The 23,569-nt window shown below is 42.3% G+C and overlaps 1 pseudogene; it reads left to right on the top strand.

Moving 5' to 3' along the window:
* Window positions 1-167: 167 nt before the first annotated feature.
* LOC139022547 (RNA polymerase II elongation factor ELL2-like) lies at window positions 168-22,737 on the top strand (annotated as a pseudogene).
* Window positions 22,738-23,569: the final 832 nt, after the last annotated feature.

Here is a 23,569-nt window from a genome sequence, read left to right as displayed (position 1 = left end):
ATGATTGATTTATTTGTTTCTATGTTGAACATGAAGCTTCCATAAGATGCTGTGCCATCAACCTTGTTTGGGATGGTACCCCCTTTTAGCCCTCTCAAATACAATTGATGGCACGTTGTGTGAGTTTCCTGATCACGTCCTGTGCTGCTGTCCCCTACAGTAAGTACATGGCAGTGGTGTCCATGACCAAGGCAGATTTACAAGGACAACTTCAAGCCGAGTATAGGGGTACCGCATCCTGCATGCCCGTGTGGAGAGATCACTCGCCACTTCACCCAGCTAGACGCTCGAGGCAGGGGCTGCCGCCTGGCACCAGAGAGTACCAGGTCAGATTAACAAACTACACACAGAACACCAGGTCAAATACAGACTAACCACCAGGTACCAGGTCAAAATACAACAAGCTATGCACATACTTAGGGTATACTACAATGCAGGTTCAATGAGTTAGCACTTTCATTAAACACCCAGAATTACTTTGATTTCTGGTTATTTAGAAAGCTAAATTTGATACTTTTTTTATTTCACTTTTATTTAACCAGGTAGGCTAGTTGGAACAAGTTCTCATTTGCAACTGTGACCCGGCCAAGATAAAGCATAGCAATTCGCACATACAAAACAGAGTTACACCTGGAATAACAAAACATAGTCAATATACAGTAGAGAAAAGAACAAAAAGTATATATACAGTGAGTGCAAATGAGGTAAGATAAGGGTTAGGCTAAATAGGCCATGTGGCGAAGTGATTACATATAGCAATTAAACACTGGAATAGTAGTATGCGAGAGAGATGTGCAATGAGATATGGGGTGCAAAGGAGGAAGAAAATAATAACAGTATGGGGTGAGGTAGGTAGATGGGCCAACCAACGAGAGCGGACAGGTACACTATGGTGGGTAGTGTATGGGGCTTGGTGACAAAACAAGGTGCACTGTGATAGACTGCATCCGTTGTTGTGTAGAGTGTTGGAGGCTATTTTATAGATGACATCACGAAGTTGAGGTCGTTAGGATGGTCAGTTTTAAAAGGGTATGTTGCAGCTGAGTGAAGGATGCTGTTTTGTGATATAGGAAGCCATTCTGATTTAATTTTTTATGATTGGAGATGCTTAATGTGGTCTGGAAGGAGTTCAGTCTACCAGACACCTAGGGTATGTAGTTGTCCGCGTATTCTAAGTCAGAGCCTCCAGAGTAGTAATGCTGGATGGGCGAGCAGGTGCGGGCAGTGATCGGTTGAATAGCATGGATTTAGTTTTTACTGCGTTTTAAGAGCAGTTGGAGGCCACGGAAGGAGAGTTGTATGGCATTGCAGCTCGTCTGGAGGTTAGTTAAGTGTCCAAAGAAGGGCCAGAGGTATACAGAATGGTGTCGTCTGCGTGAGGTGTATCAGAGAATTGCCATCAGCAAGAGCAACATCATTGATGTATACAGAGAAGAGAGTCGGCCCGAGGATTGAACCCTGTGGCACCCCCATAGAGGCTGCCAGAGGTCGGACAACAGGCCCTCCGATTTGACACACTGAACTCTATCAGAGAAGTAGTTGTTAACCAGGCGAGGCAGTCATTTGAGAAACCCAGGCTGTCGAGTCTGCCCATAAGAATGTGGTGATTGATTGAGTCAAGCCTCTGGCCAGGTCGATGAATACGGCTGCACGTAATGTCTCTTATCGATGGCGGTTAAAGTCGTTTAGGCCTTGAGCGTGGCTGAGTGCCCATGACCAGCTCTGAAACCAGATTGCATAGCGGAGAAGGTACTGTTGGATTCGAAATGGTCGGTAATCTGTTTGTTAACTTGGCTTTCGAAGACCTTAGAAAGACAGGGTAGGATAGATATAGGTCTGTAGCAGTTTGGGTCTGAAGTGTCTCCCCTTTGAAGAGGGGGATGACGCCGGAAGCTTTCCAATCTTTGGGAATCTCGGACGATACGAAAGAGGTTGAACAGGCTAGTAATAGGGGTTGCAACAATTTCGGCAGATCATTTTAGAAAGAGAGGGTCCAGATTGTCTAGCCTGGCTGATTTGTAGGGGTCCAGATTTCGCAGCCTTTCAGAACATCAGCTCTCTGGATTGGTAAGGGGATATGGTGGGGGCTTGGCAGGTTGCTGTGGAGGATGCCGGGCAGTTGACCGGGGTAGGGATAGAGCAGGTGGAAAGCATGGCCAGCCGAGAAGATGCTTATTGAAATTCTCAATTATAGTGGATTTATCGGTGGTGACAGTGTTTTCTAGCCTCAGAGCAGTGGGCAGCTGGGAGGAGGTGTCTTTTTCTCCATGGACTTTACAGTGTCCCAGAATTTTTTTGAGTTAGTACTACAGGATGCAAATTTCTGTTTGAAAAAGCTAGCCTTAGCTTTCCTAACTGCCTGTATATTTGTTCCTAACTTCCCTGAAAAGTTGCATATCACGGGGCTATTCGTGCTAATGCAGAACGCCACAGGATGTTTTTGTGCTGGTCAAAGGCAGACAGGTCTGGAGTGAACCATAGATATTCTATTCTCATTCTACATTTTTGAATGGGGGATGTATTTTAAGTGAGGAAGGCCTTTTAAAGAATAGCCAGGCATCATCTACTGATGGGATGAGGTCAATGTCATTCAGGATACCCCGGCCAGGTCGATTTAGAAAGCCTGCTCGCAGAAGTGTTTTAGGAGCGTTTGACAGTGATGAGGGGTGGTGTTGGTCGCAGACCATTACGGATGCAGGCAATGAGGCAGTGTTCGCTGAGATCTTGATTTACAGTGCCTGGTATCTGAGCATGTCTTTCTCCAAGCTGATACAGTTTCTTCAGAAGTATTCACACCCCTTGATTTATTCCACATTTTGTTGTTGGAGCCTGAATTCAAAATGGATTACGTTTGTTTTTTCTAACCCATCTACACAATTCCCATAATGACAAGTGAAAACATGCTTTTAGAAATGTTGTAAATTAATACTTTGTCATGTGTTGTGGACCTGGTTGTCGAACATCTCATTCCAAAATCATGGGCCTTAAATGGAGTTGTTAACCCCCCCCCCCCCCTTTCGCCTTAAAATAGCCTCTACTCTTCTGAGAAGGCTTTCCACTAGATGTTGGAACATGGATGCGGGGACTTGCTTCCATTCAGCCACGAGCATTAGTGAGGTCAGGCACTGATGTTGGTCGGTTAGCCCTGGCTCACAGTCTGTGTTCCAATTCATTCCAAAGGTATTCAATGGGGTTGAGGTCAGGGCTCTGTTCAGGCCAGTCAAGTTCTTCCATACCGATCTCGACAGACTATTTCTGTATGGACCTCGCTTTGTGCGCTGGGGCATTGTCATTCTGATACAGGAAAGGGCCTTCCCCAAATTGATGCCACAACGTTGGAAGCACAGAATCGTCTAGAATGTAATTTTATGCTTTTACGTTAAGATTTCCCTTCACTGGAACTAAGGGGCCTAGCCCAAACCACGAAAAACAGCCCCAGACCATTATTCCTCCTCCACCAAACTTTACAGTTGGCACTATGCATTCGGGCAGGTAGCATTCTCCTGGCATCCGCCAAACCAGATTCATCTGTCGGACGGCCAGATGGTGAAGCGTGATCCATCACTCCAGAGAATACGTTTCCACTGCTCCAGAGTCCAATGGCGGTGAGATTTACACCACTCCAGCCAGCACTTTGTATTGGGCATGGTGATGTTAGGCTTGTGTGGCTGCACGGCCATGGAAACCCATTTCATTATGCTTTGGTCATTTTCCTGTTGGAACGTAAATCTTCGCCCCAGTCACTTGCATTCTGAAGCAGGATCTCGTCAAGATCTGGTCACATGTGCCGAATACAACAGGTGAAGACTACCGTTGTTGTAAATATTTAACGCAATAAAATAACAATAACGAGGCTATACAAGGTATCAGTACCGAGTCAATGTGCAGTGGTACGGGGTAATACAGTGTATAAACATTATGTAGGTGTAAAAGTGACGAGGCAATCTGGATATTTAAGAGTTTGGCTCCATTCATTGTTCCCGCCATCCATCCAGTCCCTGCCGCTGAAAAGCATCCCTATAGAATGATGCTGCCACCATCATGCCTGACGGTAGGGACGGTGTTTGACAGGTGATGAGCTGTGCCAGGTTTTCTCCAGACGTAATGCTTTGTGTTCGACCAAAGATAAACTTTTTACCATAATCTTTTGCCTTTATGATCGGTGTCTTTCACTGGCCTTTTTGCATACTCCAGTCGTGCCTTTTTCTCAGGACTGGCTTCTGTCTGGCCACTCTTTCATAAAGCCCAGATTGGTGAAGTGCTGTAGATTGTCCTTCTGGCAGGTTCTCCCATCTCAGCCAAGGAACTCTGTAGTTCTGTCAGGGTGGTCATTGTGTACTTGGTTATCTCCCTGACCAAGGTCTTTCTTGCCTGGTTGCTCAGTTTGGTCAGATGGCCAGCTCTATGCGGAGTCTGTGTAGTTCCATATTTTTTTTCAATTTCCCAATGATGTAGACCACTGTACTTCAACATTCTAGAAATTGTTTTAAACATTTTCCCAGATTGATGCCTCATCACAATTCTATCTTGAAATCCAAGGAACTGTTCGTAGATCTCAATGGTATAGTTTCTGCTCTAACCTTTTTTTATTTTAGACGTGTGTTTCTTTCTAAATCATGTCTAAACAATTGAATTGCCCACAGATGTACTCCAAGTTGTAGTGACATCTCAAGGATAATCAAAGGAAATTGGATGCACTGGATCTCAATTTGGAGCATCATAGCAAAGGGGTGTGAATACTTATGTAAATATAGATTTATGTATTTCATTTTCAGTTAATTGGCTAAACATTTTTTGCATGTTTTCACTCTGTCGTTATGGGGTATTATGTGTGTGTCGATCTCTGAGAGAAATAATCCATTTTGAATTCAAGCTGTGAAATGTAAGGGGTATGAAGTCAAGGGGTGTAAATTAGAGGTCTTCACGGATCCACATTTACCTAAATACCTGAACTGGTCCGGATCCAGAATTATAAATGTCACGGGTCTGGATTGGATCTAATATGATTGTCTCAGGTATGTGTAATTTGAACTGACTTGTCTGGAAGGGCCCGTACAGATCCGAACGAGACTGCTGCAGTAGAGGGGGAGAGAGAAATTAGATATTTTATGTTGATGCTCTTGCTTTTTCATGAGTTGGGTGTGTAGCTTGTTGTTGGCCAATCATAAGTTATCAAAATCATCCTTAGCGCCTACTAACTTGATGAGACTCTCACAAACATGCAGTGATGGAAAAAGTACCCAATTGTCATACTTGAGAAAACAGTATAGATGCCTTTTTAATAGAAAGTTTCTCAAGTAAGTCAGCCAGTAAAATACTACATGGGTAAAATTATTTGGTTTTAAATATACTTAAGTATCAAAAGTAAAAGTATAAATCACTTAAAATGCCTTATATTAAGCAAAGCAGACAGCACCATTTTCTTGTTTTTAAAATTTAAGGATAACCAAGGGCACACTCCAACACTTACAAAAGATGCATTTGTGCTAAGTGAGTCCGCCAAGCCAGAGGCTTGCTCTAGGACACCCACAGGCCTCACAAGACTCGTCTGAAGGTCCCCCAGTACCAGTTGAAAACATTAATGGAAGTATATGAGACCGTTTTTAGTCCCAAAAAGAAGGGGTTAAATACATGTAAAATAAAAAATGGAGAGGGAGAGACTGAACAAGTTCCACAGATGTGGAATAATGTGTCCCTGAACAAAAGGGGAGGGGGGGGGGGTCAAAAGTAACAGTCAGTATCTGGTGTGGCCACCAGAGCATTAAGTACTGCAGTGCATCTCCTCCTGATGGACTGCACCAGATTTGCCAGTTCTTGCTGTGAGATGTTAACCAACTCTTCCACCAAGGCACCTGCAAGTTCCTGGACATTTCTGGGGCGAATGTCCCTCACCCTCCGATCCAACAGGTTCCAGACGTGCTCAATGGGATTGAGATCCGGGCTCTTCGCTGGCCATGGCGGAACACTGACATTCCTGTCTTGCAGGAAATCAAGCACAGAACGAGCAGTATAGCTGGTGACATTGTCATGCTGGAGGGTCATGTCAGGATGAGCCTGCAGGAAGGGTACCACATGAGGGAGGAGGATGTTTTCCCTGTAACGCACAGCGTTGATTGCCTGCAATGACAAGCTCAGTCCGATGATGCTGTGACACAGCATGACGGACCCTCCACCTCCAAATCGATCCCGCTCCAGAGTACAGGCCTCGGTGTAACACTCATTCCTTTGACGATAAACACGAATCCGACCATCACCCCTGGTGAGACAAAACCTTGACTCGTCAGTGAAGAGCACTCTTTGCCAGTCCTGTCTGGTCCAGCGATGGTGGGTTTGTGCCATTAGGCGACGTTGTTGCCGGTGATGTCTGGTGAGGACCTGCCTTACAACAGGCCTACAAGCCCTCAGTCCACCCTATTGCGGACAGTCTGAGCACTGATGGAGGGATTGTGCGTTCTTGGTGTAACGCAGGCAGTTGTTGTTGCCATCCTGTACCTGTCCCGCAGGTGTGATGTTCAGATGTACCGATCCTGTCCGTCCTGTCTCCCTGTAGAGCTGTCTTAGGCGTCTCACAGAAAGACATTGCAATTTATTGCCCTGGCCACGTCTGCAGTCCTCATGCCTTCTTGCAGCATGCCTAAGGAACGTTCACGCAGATGAGCAGGGACCCTGGGCATCTTTCTTTTGGTGTTTTTCAGAGTCAGTAGAAAGGCCTCTTTTGTGTTCTAAGTTTTCATAACTGTGACCTTAATTGCCTATTGTCTGTAAGCTGTTAGTGTCTTAACGACATTCCACAGGTGCATGTTCATTAATTGTTTATGGTTCATTGAACAAGCATGGGAAACAGTGTTTAAACCCTTTACAATGAAGATCTGTGAAGTTATTTGGTTTTGTACAAATTCTTTGAGAGACAGGGTCCTGAAAAAAGGACATTGTTTTTGTGTAATTTTTTTTTATAAAAAATATATTTCCTCAGCTTTTTTATATCCTAAATATAGGACAAACACTTCAAAACCTTGTTATTTTTTTTAACCTTTTTCTGTTTATGAATGTTATTCAATGTTTTTCTGGGCTATAGTAGTAAAGGCCAAATTCAATATTTGACGAAATTTCTATTTAAAATAAAAAATAAAAAATGTCTTTACCTAAAGTCCTGAAATTCCAAATCGAATAGTATGACTATGGATCATATAGCTATCTTAAAACAATTCCATATGTCAGCTTAGAACCCTCTGTCTCCCAATGGACTTTTAAAAATTAATTCAGACTTTTTATTTGAAACTATAGGCTGAGAATGCGCATGCACTGCAGACTCAATTAGCCTAGCTAGTATAACTAGCTTTTCCCAGTTTGATGCAATCAAGACATACTACATAATCATATTTGATGATAAATAACCTAGCTATGATAGCTATTAGTCTACTGTAGCGTGAGTCGGCCTGGTTGGTTGCTGTCTCTTCCACCCTGCTCCCCGTGTCACTCGCTCACAGTATAGCCCTTCCCCCGCCTGCTAGAGCTACACCTATCTCCTTCCTCTCGGGCTTTATCAGCTCCGATTTTAATAAAGTAGCTTAAAATACATATTCTGCTTCCCGCACTCTGATCGGACCGGGTCTGGATCCGACCAGGTCTCTATAAAAAAAAAGTAGTATTTTAATAATGCATATCGGGTCTGGGTGGGAAAGACCCAGGTCCATTTCAAAATGGGTCCAACTTTTTGGACCCTTGAAGACCTAGTATGATTACTTTGAAGGCACTGTATGCATTTTTGGTTGTTGAGTCAATTATACCATGTCCATTTTCAAGCTTGTCTTTCAAAAAATATATATAATTAAGAATATTTAGACAAATTTAGCTGGCTACCTCATTGATCCTGCTTTGTAGTATACCCCTCAGGTCATATAACAACTAGGTCTACACCAAAGAGTACCAGGTCAGATTTAAAGTCTGGTCTCAATGGAACACATGCTCATGTAAATGAAAGCAACGTTTTTCAACTTTTGCAGGAGGTACATGAAGACGTGGTGAAAGAGTACAACAAAATGAGACTAGTAAGTAAAACAAATACTTAAATAGCAAACTTAGTCAATTAGCTAGCTAATGTGTGTAAAACTGAATTTGCTAGGCAAAATAGTGTTTCCTTGCGTAGTTGCATCAAGACCCAATTTTGGGTCAAGCACTTGTTTTTGTGATGCAACTACGCAGCATAGCCATTTTGCGTCTTTGCATTACACACTTAGTGCATTCGGAAGGAATTCAGACCACTTGACTTTCTCCACATTTTGTTACGTTATGGCNCAGCATAGCCATTTTGCGTCTTTGCATTACACACTTAGTGCATTCGGAAGGAATTCAGACCACTTGACTTTCTCCACATTTTGTTACGTTATGGCCTTATTCTAAAATTGATTACATAAAACATTTTTGCTCATCAATCTATACACAGTACGCCATAATGACACAGCGAAAACAGGTTTTTATAAAATTATACAAAAAAAAGTACTGCTGTGCTAGCTGTACCACTAGAGATTCTGGGTTTGAGTCCAGGCTCTGTCATAGCCAACCGCGACCGGGAGACCCATGGGGCAGCGCACAATTGGCCCAGCGTCGTCCGGGTTAGGGGAAGTTTTGGCCATCAGGGATGTCCTTGTCCCATCGTGCACTAGGGACTCCTGTGGCTGGCCGGGCGCAGTGCACGCTGACACGGTCGCCAGGTGTATGGTGTTTCTTCCTGACACATTTGTGCAGCTGGCTTCCGGGTTAAGTAGGCATTGTGTCAAGAAGCAGTGCGGTTGGGTGGTGTTTCGGAGGACGCACGGCTCTCGACCTTCGCCTCTCCCGAGACCGTACAGGTGTTCCAGCGATGAGAAGACATTAACTGCCAATTGGATTCCACGGAATTGGGGAGAGAAAGGGGTAAAAAAAATATATATATTATACCTTTACATAAGTTTTCAGACCCTTCGCTATGAGACTCGAAATTGCGCTCCGGTTCATCCTGTTTCCATTGATCGTCCTTGACATGTTTCTACAATTTGTTCGGAATCCACCTCTGATAAATTCAATTGATTGGGCATGATTTGGAAAGGCATATCTGTCTATTTAAGGTCCCACAGTTGACAGTGCATGTCAGAGCAAAAACCAAGCCATGAGGTCAAAGGAATTGTCCGTAGAGCTCCGAGACAGGATTGTGTCGAGGCACAGATCTGGGGAAGGGTACCAAAACATTTCTGCAGCATTGAAGGTCCCCAAGAACCCAGTGGCCTCCATTCCTAAATAGAAGAAGTTTGGAACCACCAGGACTCTTCCTAGAGCTGGCCGCCCTGCCAAACTAAGCAATCGGGGGAGAAGGTCCTTGGTCAGGGAGGTGACCAAGAACCCGATGGTCACTCTGACAGAGCTCCAGAGTTTCTCTGTAGAGACAGGAGAATCTTCCAGAAGGACAACCATCTCTACAGAGATTCACCAATCATGCCTTTATGGTAGTGGCCAGACAGAAGCCATTCCTCAGTAAAAGGCACATGACAGCTCGCATGGAGTTTGCCATAAGGCACCTAAAGACTCTCAGACCATGAGAAACAAGATTCTCTGGTCTAATGAATTCAAGATTGAACTCTTTGGACTGAATGCCAAGTGTCCCGTCTGGAGGTATGCTGGCACCATCCCTATGTTGAAGCATGGTGGTGGCAGCAGCATGCTGTGGGGATGTTTTTCAGTGGCAGGGAATGGGAGACTAGTCAGGATCGAGGGAAAGATGGACGGAGCAAAGTACAGAGATCCTTAATGAAAACCTGCTCCAGAGCGCTCAAGACCTGACTGAGGCGAAGGGTCACCCTTCCAACAGATAGACAGCGAACCTAAGCACACAGGCAAGACAACGCAGGCGTGGCTTCGGGACAATGTCCTTGAGTGGCCCGGACTTGAACCTGATCGAACATCTATGGAGAGACCTGAAAGTAGCTGTGCGGCGACACTTCCCATCCAACCTAAAAGAGCTTGAGAGGATCTGCAGAAAAGAATGGGAGGAAGTCCCCAAATACAGGTGTGCCAAGCTTATCGCGTCATACCGAAGAAGACTGAAGGCTCTAATCGCTGCCAAAGGTGCTTCAACAAAGTACTGAGTAAAGGGTCTGAATACTTATGTAAATGTGATTTCCATTTTTGCTTTGTCATTGTGTGTGTGTGTGGATTGATGAGGGGACATTTTAGAATAAGGCTGTAATGTAACAAAGTTGGAAAAAGTCAAGGGGTCTGGATACTTCCCGAATGTACTGTACATGTGGTATAAATTAGCAATGACACTAATCACTAGCTACACTAGCGTTCAAAAGTTTGAGGTCACTTAGGAAATTGCTTGTTTTAAAGAAAAGCACTTTTTTGTCCATTTTAAAATAACATCAAATTGATCAGAAATAGTGTAGACAATGTTGTAAATGACTATTGTAGCTTGAAACGGCTGATTTTCKAATGGAATATCTACATAGGCGTAGAGGCCCATTATCAGCAACCATCACTCCTGTGTTCCAATGGCACGTTGTGTTAGCTAATCCAAGTTTTATTATATTTTAAACGGCTAATTGATCGTTAGAAATCTCTTACTGCCCTAAATGCCTCTGCTGATCCTACAGCTATTGTATGCAGTAATCATATGCCTATGAATAAGAGTAATACTGTTAGCATGGAGTTGGTGTGCCCAATTAGGAAGTCCATTGTGTGCAGCTCACCCTGCACTAATAAAAATAACCTGAACATGTCTACCTCTGCTAAGTTTCCCATTAAAGCAAGAAAACCCATTAAACGTCCCAGAAAGTGTTTAAATATAGCCCACATTAACATATGTAGCTTAAGAAACAAGGTTCATTAAATCAATTATTTTGCTATTAACAGATGACATTCATATTCTGACAATCTCTGAAACTCACTTAGATAATACCTTTTATCCAGGGGTTAGCAATACATGGTCGTAAGACCTATTGAAAAGACAGAAATGCCAAAGGTGGAGGTGTGGCTGTTTTTTAAATTCAGAACCACATTCCTGTAAAGCTTAGCGAGGATCTCATGTTAAATACCGTTGAAGTAATATGGCTACAGGTTCATTTGTCTCACCTAAAGCCCATTCTGGTGGGATGCTGCTATAGACCACCAAGGGCTAACAGTCAGTATCTGAATAACTTGTGAAATGCTTGATTATGTGTGTCATACCAATAGAGGGGTGTACTTTCTGGGTGATTTTAAATATTGATTGGCTTTCATCAGGCTGCCCACTCAAGAGAAAGCTTCAAACTTTAACTAGTGCCCGCAACCWGGTTCAGGTTATCAATTAACCTACCAGGGTAGTTACAAACAGTACAGGAATGACATCATCAACATGTATTGATCATCTCTTTACTAATGCTGCAGAAATTTGTTTGAAAGAAGTATCCAAATCCATTGATGTAGTGATCACAATATAGTAGCCATATCTAGGAAAACCAAAGTTCCTAAGGCTGGGCCTAATATTGTGAATGAGGTCATACAAGACATTTGTAGTGATTCCTATGTTGTGAAGAATATTTGTTGGTTCGTAGTGTGTAATGACGAGCAACCAGAACACTGCCCTTGACACATTTATGAAATTGCTTATCCCAGTTACTAATAAGCATGCACCTATTAAGAAAATGATTGAACTTAAATCCCAGTGGATTGAGGAATTTAAAAAGTGTATGGTTGAAAGAGATGGCAAATAGGTCTGGCTGTACAACTGATTGGCAAACAGTGCAAATTTAGAAATCATGTGACCTAAACTGAATTTAAAGAAGAAACTACACCAAAACAAAGATAAATGACAAAGAATGCTAGTAAAAAGCTTTGGAGTACCTTAAATTACATTTTTCGCAAAAAGCCAAACTTCGCTCCATCATTCAATGAATCAGATGGCTCATTCATCACAGAACCTACTGATATTGCCGACTACTTTCAATGATTTTTTTTAATTGGAAAGATTAGCAAACTTAGGCATGACATGCCAGCAACAGACRCTGACCTATATCTGACCAAATTATGATATCTGACCAATTATAAATTATTATAAGTCTAGCATTGTAATTTTGAATTCCGTAAAGTAAGTATGGAAGAGGTGAAAAAATTGTCTATCAACAATGACAAGCCACTGGGGACTGACAACTTGGAATGAACATTTCTTGAGGATAATAGCGGATGATATTGCCACCCCTATTTGCCATATTTTCGATTGAAGTCTACTAGAAAGTGTGTGCCCTCAGGCCTGAAGGSARGCAAAAGTTATTCCCCTACCTAAGAATAGTAAAGGCCCCTTTGGTCGACTATTTGAGCCAGTAATCAGCCTGTTACCAACCCTTAGTATTCCTTTGTAAAGAATTGTGTTTGACCCAGATACAATGCTATTTTACAGTAAACAAATTGACAACAGACTTTCAGCACGCTTATAGGGAAGGACATTCAACAAGCACAGCACTTACACAAATGACTGATTAGCTGAGAGAAATTGATGATAAAAAGATTGGGGGCTGTTAGACTTCAGTGCGGCTTTTGATATTATGGATTTACACCCCCTGCTATATTTTGGATAAAGAGTTACCTGTCTAACAGTACACAGAGGGCGTTCTTTTAATGGAAGCCTCCAAAAAAATCCAGGTAGAATCAGGAATTCCTCAGGGCAGCTGTCTAGGTCCCTTTTTTCAATCTTTACTAATGACATGCCAGTCTGTCTATGTATGCGGGTGACTCAGCACTGTACACGTCAGCTACCAYAGCGACTGATGTGACAGCAACACTTAACAGTTAGWTTCAGAATGGGTGGCAAGGAATAAGTTAGTCATACATTTTTCAAAAACTGAAAGCATTGTATTTGGGACAAATCATTCAGTAAACCTCAACTAAATCTGGTAATGAATAATGTTCAGTCGTGTGGTCAGGTGCCACAGAGGGACTTAGGAAAATTGCAATTGGCTCCGAACAGGGCATCACGGCTTGCCCTTGTAATGTTAGCTCTCTGTGTACATCCAACTATGCATGGCAATCTCTCCTGGCTCAAAGTGGAGGAGAGATTTAACTTCCTCACTGCTTGTATTTGTGAGCGGTGTTGAATGCACTGTCTGTTTGAACTACTGGCACACAGCTCGGACAACCATGCCCCACAAAACATGCCACCAGAGGTCTCTTCACAGTTCCCAAGTCCAGAACAGGCTATGGGAGGCGCACAGTATTTATTTGATMTTTTTAAGGGGTGGAATCAGCTTTAATATTGCGGATAGATTGTTGCTTCCATCAATGTAATTGTCTGCATCATTTCCAATCCCCCATATACAGTGGGGAGAACAAGTATTTGAAACACTGCCGATTTTGCAGGTTTTCCTACTTACAAAGCATGTAGAAGTCTGTAATTTGTATCATAGGTACACTTCAACTGTGAGAGACGGAATCTAAAACAAAAATCCAGAAAATCACATTGTATGATTTTTAAGTAATTAATTTGCATTTTATTGCATGACATAAGTATTTGATCACCTACCAACCAGTAACAATTCCGGCTCTCACAGACCTGTTAGTTTTTCTTTAAGAAGCCCTCCTGTTCTCCACTCATTACCGGTATTAACTGCACCTGTTTGACTCGTTACCTGTATAAAAGACACCTGTCCACACACTCAATCAAACAGACTCCAACCTCTCCACAATGGCCAAGACCAGAGAGCTGTGTAAGGACATCAGGGATAAAATTGTAGACCTGCACAAGGCTGGGATGGRCTACAGGACAATAGGCAAGCAGCTTGGTGAGAAGGCAACAACTGTTGGCGCAATTATTAGAAAATGGAAGAAGTTCAAAGATGAGTCAATCATCCTCGTCTGGGTGTCCCATGCAAAGATGCATCACCTCGTGGGCATCAAGATAATGAGAAGGTGAGGGATAGCCAGATACAACGCAGGCCTGGTCATGACCTGAAGAGAGCTGGGACCACAGTCTTAGAAAACTTAGTAAGAACTAGGGCGTCAATGGATTAAAATCTGCACGGACAAGGTCCCCCTGCTCAGCAGTGTCCAGGCTTGAAGTTGGCATGACCACCTGGAGATCCAGAGGTGGAAGGGAGAGGTCATGTGGTTAGAGAACAAAATAGAGCTTTTTTTGGTCCAACTCCCGCGTGTTTGAGGAAGAAGGATGGTACTCCCAAGCACCACCTTACGTGAAGCATGGAGGTGGAAACATATTCTTTGGGTGATGCTTTTTCTGCAAGGGGACAGGACGAACTGCACGTATTGAGGGGAGAGATGGATGGGGCCATTGTTCGCGAGATCTTGTCAAGGCACACTCTTCGCTAGTGAAGAAGCATTGAAACTGGTGTTCTAGATTCTATGGGGTTTTTATTTGTGGCTGGGGTCTTCGCAGACAGACCCGGAACGCCAGCCAGGGGCATAAGGAGTGGCTCTCATAAGAAGCATCTCAATGTCCTGGAGTGCCTAGCAGTCTCTCCAGACTGAACCCAATAGAAAATTTGGAGGAGCTGAAAGTCCGTATTGCCAGCGACAGCCCAAAACCTGAAGGATCTGGAGAAGTCTGTATGGAGGAGTGGGCCGAAATCCCTGCTGCAGTGTGTGCAAACTGGTCAAGAACTACAGGAAACGTATGATCTTTGTAATTGCAAACAAAGGTTTCTGTACAAATACTTAAGTTCTGCTTTTCTGATGTATCAAATACTCTATGTCATGCAATAAAATGCAAATTAATTACTTAAATCATACAAGTGATTTTCTAGATTTTGTTTTAGATTCCGTCTCTCACAGTTGAAGTGTTACTATGATAAAATTACAAGACCTCTACATGCTTTGTAAGTAGGAAAACCTGCAAAATCGGCAGTGTATCCAATACTTGTTCCCCCTACTGTATATATTTACCCCCAAAATATAAGCATATACACTTTTTTTTAATATACCTTTATTCCCTGCAACCCCCCCCCCCCCAAAATGAAGTAAACTAATAAACAGTAACACTTTTTATTTTTATTTTTTATTTATCCATTATTTTACCAGGTAAGTTGACTGAGAACACGTTCTCATTTGCAGCAACGACCTAGGGGAGAGGAGGGGGATGAATGAGCCAATTGTAAACTTAGGCTTCTACCTTCAGATTATACATATTTTACAGACACAATAGTTATATATTGTTTGTTTTTAGTCCTTCCTCTATTTCTGATGTGCATCCATCTATTTGTAACTGTGCTATTTCACAAAATTTCTGAACCTTTTATACATTTTTCAGACACCGTATGTTTTACAATGGTTATCTTGTTGTTATTAGTCCCACCCTTCAGCTCCATTCAACCCCTCCCATCTATCTCTTCACACCATCCATTTTGGATTTCTATTTGCCATATTTTTCAACTGTGCTGTGATGCTTCACAAAAGTACTGAACCTTTCTATTCTCATAGCTACTACAGATTGTAAATTTAAAGAAACATTTTTGCTAAAATAATGATTTATATTATTGATCGATTGACTGACTTTTCAAATCACCCAGTATTGTTATCTGCAGCGTTAGTACTTGGTAAATGATGCAAATCTTCAGCTGGACCTGTGACCAAAAACGAGCTACATATGGACAGTACCAAAATAAATGATCTAATGACTCTGCCTCTTTGCAGAAAARTCTGCAGAGCTGGGAAGATTGTATCCCCCATATATAACATTCTATTGGTTGCAAGAATTTTGTATAATTTAAAATTTCGAAGTTTTGAATCCGACGTTGTTTTGCGTGTCAATTCATAAACCATGTGCCATGGAATCGGTACATCAAAAATCGCAGTATTACATAGAGCCATGACTACATGGAACTCTACTACACCAAGTAACTTGTGCCAGTAAAATGTTATTTAAAATGTGATAATACACCTTATGGAACAGCGGGGACTGTGAAGCAACACAAACAAACATAGACACATGCATACAAACACACGATAACATACGCATTATACACAAATGTACACACAGATTAGATATGTGAGAGTAGAGGCCTGAGGGCATTTTAAAAATGTATAATTGCCTTAATTTTGCTGGAGCCCAGGAAGAGTGCCTTGGCAGCAGCTAATGGGTATCCATAATAAATACAAATACAGCCAAAGGGTGGGCTGGCTGGCTAGCTAAAGTACTCATTATGCATTAGTTTGCTAGTAATTAGCGCTGGCCACATTAGCTAAATATTAAAGGGATATTTTGGCAATGAGGCCGTTTTATCTATTTCTCCAGAGTCAGATTAACTCATGCATACCATTTTTGTGTCTGTCCAGTATGAAGGATGTTAGAGGTAGTTTCTGGAAGACTATGGGTATCTACTAGCATGTTTGCGAAACTACCTAGAACTTACTTCATACTGGACATTGAGACACACAAATGGTGTACACAAGTTTATCAGACTCTAGGGAAATAGATAAAGGGCCTCATTGCCAAAATCCTGACATATCCCTTTAATGACTTTAAAAATGGGCTAACCAAGGCTAAATCTTAATCATTCATTGGATTTATATAGCGCTTTTCTGTAACTTTACATGGTAGGGAGAAACTCCCCTCATCCACCACCAATATGTAGCACCCACCTGGGTGATGCACGGCAACCATTTTTGTCAGAACGCTCACCACACATCCGCTCTCAGGTGGAGAGAAGTGAGATATGCCAATTAGGAATGAGGTTAGGTTGGGAAYTTATCGTATGAGTGTTGACCCCAGGGTCATTGATAAGTGCCATGGGATTTTTTTATGACCACAGATTCAGGACACCTGTGTAATGTCCCATCTGAAAGACTGCACCCTATGCAGGGCAATGTCCCCTTCACTGCCCTAGGGCATTGGGATCTCCTTAGACCAGAGAGAAGACTGCCCCCTACTGGCCCTCCAACACCACTTCCAGCAGCAGCTGGTCTCCCAACCAGGACCGACCCTGCTTGGCTTCAGAAGCAAGCCAGCAGTGGGATGCAGGGTGGTATGCTGCTGGTGTGTTCTGTTGGTGTATTTATTTATTTTTCAATTTATTCCTCGTGTAATTATTTTTATTTGTTTCTCTCTGCATTGTTGGGAAGTGGAAAAATAAATGTAAGTAATGTAAGTAACATTAGATGATTAATTGACTTTGCTAAGCTTGGTTACAGCTGTCCAGGGAGGCAGACAAACAAAACAAGCATTCTGTACAGTTCAAGGGACTGTGTTTTATGAACCAAACACGACGTCGGAACGTTGAGCGGTCAAGTAACAGTAATTCAACCCCCCCAAAAAAACGTTATGAATGGCTCTCTAAACACTGCATATCAGGTAACATTATGGAGTCTAATTTCTTTGTGTATGTGTCACCCTGCAGCACAGCCCAAACTACCAGGTGGAGAAGCAGCGCTGCGAGTACCTGCATAACAAGCTGGCCCACATCAAGCACCTCATCGCTGACTTTGACCAGCGCAGTTCCCAATCCTGGAGCTAGAGCACCAGTTTCAAGACCACACAGTTTTGAGGTGGTTTAAGGGGTGTGCGGAGCAAGGGGGTTTCAACTGGCTTTTATTTATTCAGACCCCCTTGTCTCTGCTGGCCCCCCTTCTCGTAATTGTTTCTCCTGAAGCTCCTCTTCAATTCTACAACACTGGTCTACGAGGAAGGGAACTACATGYGTGTGGGGGTAGGGGGGATACTTAACACTTCTTGCTTACGAAGGACTTTATCCAAAAATGTAACTTATTTTTTAAAGAAGAGAAAATATTATACTTGTATTTAAGTTTTTWAAAAAGGGAGATGTATTTATTTTGGACTGTTCAGATGTGTGTGTGGTCCACACATGATTTATTGTTTAAAAAGTTTATATTTTCCGAAACCAATGCAAAAAACATGGGCCTTATGTGTTTGACTTTCTGAAGCCATTTTGCACACGAGAGGAGTGCACAGGGTACGCCACTCGGGATGAGTGGCGCAGTGGTCTAAGACACTGCATCTCAGTGCTAGAGGCATCACTACAGACACTGGTTCAAATCTAGGCTGTATTGCAACTGGCTGTGATTGAGAGTCCCATAGGGCGGCGCAYAATTGGTCCAGCGTCGTCCGGGTTTGGCCGGTGTAAGCCGTCAATGTAAATAAGAATTTGTTAACGGACTTGCCTAGTTTAAAAAAAGAAAATCCAATGTATCGTCCCAATTGTCAGAAGTTGCTTATCTTCCCTTCACCCTCTTCCTTCATGGTGAAGTAGATGGAGAGGAATCCACTTTAGACCATTGAGACGCAACACCAATATGTGTGTATGGGTTATAAGGGCCATGGGGGGGGGGGTAAATTTAGGAGTATTGTCCCCTGATAGCAGGGGGGCGCTAACCTGTGAAACATCAGTGTTTCTGTTCTCTGTGCAAAAGGGTGCCTTAAGGTGTTAGTTTACATGGGGGAATTACAACCACCTGGCTACAGGTCTCACACACACCAGCATGAAGTGTGTGTCTGGGGGGGGGGTCAAAAAGGGAATACAAAGGTCAGGGAGGTTTGTGTGTGAATGTGTGGGTGGGCGGCTATGTAAAATGGGGGGAGTAAGAGATTTTGGGGGGAACACGTGGGGGGGTGAGAAAATAGCTAGGTTTCCATCCAATTCATGACCGATTTTCTTGCAAATATTCTGAAATAGTCATTTTCCCACCAGACATGTTGCGGATAAAAGTCTGCGTGATGACGTAGTGCACATTTAAAAAAAATAAATAAATAAAAAAAAAAAAAAAAGTTTAGTTGGTTTCCATCGCATTTTCAACTACTGATGGTTTTGTCAGAGAAATGTTCCACTGGCAGTGGCATGTGCGCTCTAGCCAACAGCTAGCAGATACAGTGCTAGTAGGCTACCTACATGAGAGCGATTTTATTATTTTTATTTGTCAAACGGCAGCCAAGCATCGATCATTGTTACGAGAATAAGACCCTCAATATTTATTGGAAAAGAGCATCAAGCTCATCACTGTGCACTTTCACCAGCCTGTGAAGTAAATACCTTATTTCATCTGTAGCATAAACTGTATGCTTTCCCGAGGTGTAGTGGGAGGACCACATGATATGATTGCGTGACTCCCAAGTTTACATCGATATGATGGTTATATCAATATTTGCGCATAAAGGCAACCGCCATTTCTCACATCAATTTTATTGAAACAAAAAGATCCCACCTTGTCTAGTGTATTTTGTTTTGTCGACATTTGGAAAGTTGACCGACAAATAAGTTGTTGGATAGAAAGCATGTTGGGGAAAAAGCTGCTGTAGTCTTTTTTTTGTTTGACTAGCCAGAGCACTCAGGATCAACCTGGCTAAGGTTCGTGTTCGTAATTGGGGGGCTGTTCTAGAGTAGCCAATCTCTGGAAGGACTAGAGCGTTTCTTCGCCAGTTTATTTACTGGAAAACAGGCTGTTCTGTTTGATAAATTAATGCATCCACTAGAGGACAAATCTGTATTACGAAGACAAATGTATTATTTTCTCCTTGATTCCAGTTTTGTCAGTGCAGCAGAACTATGGAAGAACTGCGAATAGCATTTCTGTTTTAGTTTTTGAATTCAACTCATGCCGATTTAGTTTGACAGACAGATGAAGGCATGGATTGAGGATGAAAATCAACATCTTTATTTCATGATATCATTAATAAACAAGGTCTTGAGCTCAAGGGAAATATTATGTTTACAAACCTGTGTTAGAATGTTTGTCCCCCAAAAAATGAAATACTGTTCTGGTATATATCTGCATACTGGTTCAGCCTTTATTTATGAGACACTGATACTGGAGACAGGATATAAAATGTGTTCCCTGGAAGATGACATTTCTGTTTTGGGGTAGCATTCTAGTACTTATTTGAACTTTTTCTCTCTCTGCGTTCCAAGTGGGTGGGAAGGAACAAATCCAAAATTGTAAGTAAGAAACTGAAGATGATGCACTCTTGTGCATGATGTAAGGTCTGATAGTACTGTCGTCATATGATTGGGGCTTCTGTTGGATGGGTCTCTGCAGCAGAGGTAGTGTCACTTTTTAAAACAGGAAGGCCCTCTTCAGTCACAATTCAAACTATATTCCATCGTTACTACATTTCAGTTTGAAAGTCAAACTCTGCAAGGACCATGAGCTCAACATGCTTTAGAGGGATTTGTAGACATGAAAAATACTTATTTGGAGATCTCTGAAGCATCTTGACTAGAGGTCGACAGATTATGATTTTTTGACACCGATACCGATTATTGGAGGACCAAAAAAAAAACGATGCCGATTTGTATTATTTGTTTTATTTGTAATAATGACTGTTACAACAATACTGAATGAACACTTATTTTAACTTAATACATCAATAAAATCAATTTAGCCTCAAATAAATAATGAAACATGTTCAATTTGGTTTAAATAATGCAAAAAGAAAGTGTTGGAGAAGAGAGAAAAAGTGCAATATGTGCCATGTAAGAAAGCTAACGTTTAAGTTCCTTGCTCAGAACATGAGAACATATGAAAGCTGGTGGTTTCTTTTAACATGAGTCTTCAATATTCCCAGGTAAGAAGTTTTAGGTTGTAGTTATTATAGGAATTATAGGACTATTTCTCTCTATACCATTTGTATTTCATATACCTTTGACTATTGGATGTTCTTATAGGCACGTTAGTATTGCCAGTGTAACAGTATAGCTTCCGTCCCTCTCCTCGCTCCTACCTGGGCTCGAACCAGGACCACATCGACAACAGCCACCCTCGAAGCAGCGTTACACATGCAGAGCAAGGGGAACAACCACTCCAAGTCTCAGAGCGAGTGACGTTTGAAACGCTATTAGCGCGCACCCCGCTAACTAGCTAGCCATTTCACATTGGTTACACCAGCCTAATCTCGGGAGTTTATAGGCTTGAAATCATAAACAGCGCAATGCTTGAAGCACAACGAAGAGCTGCTGGCAAAACGCACAAAAGTATGGTTTGAATGAATGCTTACGAGCCTGCTTCTGCCTACCACCGCTCAGTCAGACTGCTCTATCAAATCATAGACTTAATTATAACATAATAAGACACAGAAATTCGAGCCGTAGGTCATTAATATGGTCGAATCCGGAAACTCATCTCGAAAACAAGACGTTTATTCTTTCAGTGAAATATGAAACCGTTCCGTATTTTATCTAACGGGTGGCATCCATAAGTCTAAATATTCCTGTTACATTGCACAACCTTCAATGTTATGTCATATTTACGTAAAATTCTGGCAAATTAGGTGGCCCAAACTGTTGCATATACACTGACTGCGTGCAATGAACGCAAGAGAAGTGACACAATTTCACCTGGTAAATATTGCCTGCTAACCTGGATTTCTTTTAGCTAAATATGCAGGTTTAAAAAATATACTTCTGTGTATTGATTTTAAGAAAGGCATTGATGTTTATGGTTAGGTACACATTGGAGCAACGATACGCACCGCATCGATTATATGCAACGCAGGACACGCTAGATAAACTAGTAATATCATCAACCATGTGTAGTTAACTAGTGATTATGATTGATTAATTGATTGTTTTTTTATAAGATAAGTTTAATGCTAGCTAGCAACTTACCTTGGCTTACTGCAATCGCGTAACAGGCAAGCTCCTCGTGGAGTGCAATGTAATCAGGTGGTTAGAGTGTTGGACTAGTTAACTGTAAGGTTGCAAGATTGAATCCCCCGAGCTGACAAAGTAAAAATCTGTCGTTCTGCCCCTGAATGAGGCAACTATCATTGAAAATAAGAATGTGTTCTTAACTAACTTGCCTAGTTAAATAAAGATTAAATAAAGGTGTAAAAAAAATTACAAAATAATCGGTGTCCAAAAATACCGATTACTTGAAATCGGCCCTAATTAATCGGTCGACCTCTAATCTTGACACTCATGAGTCCCAGCAGACTACTACAGTACAGGGTCCACTCCCAGCAAAATGGTGACTTTGTTGGAGCCTCACTCAAATAACTTGAGTGAATGGCTCGGTTTTATTTTTTTAATTTTTTTATGCTAGGCTACACACAACTCCCATGGTCTAGTCCGTCTCACTGCTCCCTCCTTCCTCCTTTTAAAGACTGCTACTAACAGTGCGTTTACACTAGGAAGCGGCATTGCGTGTGGAAACATTGGAAGCCATTCACTCTCAATGGAAGGAAAGCAAGAGAAAGTGGGCAGGGGGACCRTTGAGCGACGCGAGCATGGCCGAGGGAGCTATACAGGGTGGTACTAAAGTTGGGGAAAGCTRAACTTCTATTCTAATCCTCTGCAATATCGTGACACGAATGACCAATCGAAGCGCACCGTAGCTTCCAAACCCTACTGGATTGGCTGACAATGGCTGTTTATACGTTGCACGACCTAGCTTGCTTGTTAGCACCCACATGAGGGTGAGGCTAGCGTGAGAGGCTGGGGGAGAGGCTGTCCTCTCCGCGACCCTGCAGCAGCCAATTGACTGGTCAAAGGACATTCATTTAATGGGTCTTAGCAGCCTGCCATGTTAAGTGACTCATCAGAACTGCCAGGAAGGAAGGAGGGCTGGGGGAGCAGAAGCGGATTTTTTTTTGGGGGGGGGGTTCAGCAGTCTTACTGAGAAGTTGTAAAGGGCAAACAAGTGTTTTAAACACATCTCAATGTTTTGGTGTGAAAGATGACTCAGAACTGTATGGATTGTGAAGGAGTCCTGAACCTGCCCACCTGAAAATGCATTAAATCTGTAAAATAAAAGTCTACTTGGCTTTACATTGAAGATTGTAGACTTTCTTTTCAGTTGTATGCCATCTGCATATCCGTGTGATTATGGGCCTTGACCCCTGGTTAAGAGTTCTGTATGAATGCAACCCATGGTTATGAAGGCATGATTGGAAGCTTTGGAATGTTGTTTGATCATTTCCATGGTTATGAAGGCATGATTGGAAGCTTTGGAATGTTGTTTGATCATTTCGGGCTACCGAGACTTCACATTTTGTTTCATCATGATTAATGTGAAAAATCATACTGTTTAATATACTTGTCATGGAATGAACAGTCAGTCTCCTGGTTAGAATTGTAGACTGTTGAACAGCAGCAAACTGGACACTCCCACTGGCTTAATCTGTGCAAAGGTATGCAGATACTGCACTAGTGCACGCATGGAAAGGTCTTTTTTTGAATAGTTACAAGCAACATTGGTTGTACAGGGATTTTTGGGGGGGTTGTCCTTAAAATGTCCTTTAATATTTTCACACATGCAATGCATGCATGTTCCAGGGATTTCAAATTCTAGGACTGAGAAAATTATTTGCCATAATATATTTCACTTAACTATTGTAACTGAGGTGGTTCAGTGAACCACAGGGATGAGTAACCTTGCCTGAAGATGTGCTGGYTCCTAGAGAAAATGCCTACAGGCTTTAGCTCTACGGCCTAGCAGACTTATGGCACACAACTGACCCGGGTTCAAATCCAGCTAGTCACATTGGTGCAGCAACTTTGATTAAGTCAGTTGATTCCGAGGAGGTGGTCAAARGMGGGTGAATTGTAGCAGAGGTAGTTTGGTGAACCACCCTCATGAGTAACCAACCTTTCCTGAGATCTGAGGA

The sequence above is a fragment of the Salvelinus sp. IW2-2015 genome, linkage group LG11, assembly GCF_002910315.2.
Source record: "Salvelinus sp. IW2-2015 linkage group LG11, ASM291031v2, whole genome shotgun sequence".
In the NCBI taxonomy this organism is placed as follows: Eukaryota; Metazoa; Chordata; class Actinopteri; order Salmoniformes; family Salmonidae; genus Salvelinus; species Salvelinus sp. IW2-2015.
Note: the sequence above shows the minus strand (reverse complement) of the source record. Positions and strands in the feature narration are given on the sequence as shown.